The sequence below is a fragment of the Mesoplodon densirostris genome, unplaced genomic scaffold, assembly GCF_025265405.1.
Source record: "Mesoplodon densirostris isolate mMesDen1 unplaced genomic scaffold, mMesDen1 primary haplotype scaffold_37, whole genome shotgun sequence".
In the NCBI taxonomy this organism is placed as follows: Eukaryota; Metazoa; Chordata; class Mammalia; order Artiodactyla; family Ziphiidae; genus Mesoplodon; species Mesoplodon densirostris.
Window position 1 is genome coordinate 10,000,001 of NW_026778196.1, and position 1,938 is coordinate 10,001,938.

The following is a 1,938-nucleotide window of genomic DNA, read 5'->3' on the forward strand; positions in this document are numbered from 1 at the left end:
AAAAAGGTCACAGAGACTGTTGATGACGAGGGCATGGACCATTGTGATGACAAAGGCCATGAAGCATTGTGATGACTGGAGTCACGGAGCATTGTGATGATAGGGGTCATGGAGCATTGTGATAACAAGGGCATGGAGCATTGTGATGACAAGTACATGGAACATTGGTCTAATAAGCTTCATGGAGTATTGCGATGACAGTTGGAATGGCACACTGTGATGACAAGGACATGGAGCATTGTCATGACCAGGTCATGCGTATGGTGAAGACAGGTGTCAGGGAGCACTGTGATCACATATGTAATGGCCCATTGTGATGAGGATGGCATGGAGCATTGTGCTGCCAAGTGTCAGGGAGGATTCTGATGACAAAGGTAATGGAGCACTGTGATGACAATTGCTTGGAGCATTGTGATGACAAGGGTCAGGGAGAATTGTGCTGACAAGTGCATGGAGAACTGTGATGGCAAGTGTCATGGAGCATTCTGATGACAAGCTTGTGGAGTATTTTGATGACAATGGCATGGAGCATTGTGAGGAAAACGGCATGGGGCATTGTGATGAAAAAGGCATGGAGCCTTTTCGTGACAGGGTTCAAGGAGCATTCTGATGACAAGTGTCCGGGAGCATTGTGATGACAAGTGTATAGAGAATTGTGGTGACAAAGGTCATGGAGCATTGTGATGAAAAGGGCATGGAGTATTTTGATGACAGGCATCATGGAGCGTTGTGAGGACAAGTGTTATTGAACATTGTGATCAAAAGGGTTTGGAGCATTGTGATGACAGAGGTCATGGATCATTTTGATTTCAAGGAGCATGGAGCATTGTGATGACAAGGGCATGAAGCAATGTGATCCCCCAATTCATGGAGGATTGTGATGACAATGCAAGTCGAGTATTGTGATGACAAGCGCATAGAGGATTATAATGACAATGTCATGTAGCATTTTGCTGACAAAGTCTTGGAGCATTGTGATGACATGTGTCATGGAGCACTGTGATGAGAAGCGTCAAGGAGCATTGTGAATACAGTGGTCATGGATCATTGGGATGACAAGGGCATGGATCATTGTGATAACAAGGGACATGGAGCACTGGGCTGAAAATGTTCATGGAGAGTTGTGATGACAGGTGTCATGGAGCATTGTGATGACTAGGGAATGGAGCATTGCGATGACAAGTGTCCAGGATCATTGTGTTGTCAGGTGTCATGGAGTGTTGTGATGACAGAGGTCATGGAGCATTGTGATGATATTGGCAATGGAGCATTGTGTTGAGAAGGTCGTGGAGCATTGGGCTGAAAATGTTCATGGATTATTGTGATGACAGTGATCATGGAGCATTGTGATGACAAGGGAATGGATCATGGTGATGACAAAGTCCTGGAACATTGTGATGAGAAAACCATGGAGACTTGTAATGGCAAGTCTCATGGAGCATTCTGATGAAAAGGGGCATGGAGCATTGTGATTACAGGGGTCTTGGAGCATATTTATGACTAGGGCATAGAGCATTGTGATGAGAAGGCCATGGAGGATTCTGATGACATGCGTCATGGAGTTTTGTGATGATAAGGGAATGGAGCATTGTGATTACAGGGACCTTGGAGCATTGTGATGAAATGGTCATGGATCATTGTGATGAAAAATGCATGGAAACTTGTCATGACAGGGTTCAAGTAGCATACTGACGACAAGGGTCAGGAAGCATTGTGATGACAAGTGTATTGAGCATTGTGGTGACAAAGATCATGGAGCATTTTGATGAGAAGACCATTGATAATTGTGATGATGAGCGTCATGGGGTGTTGTGATGATACGTGTTATGCAACATTGTGATTACAAGGGTTTGGAGCATTATGATGACAGAGGTCATGGAAAATATTGATTTCATTGTGATGACAATAGCCTGAAGCATTATGATGATGGGAATGGTG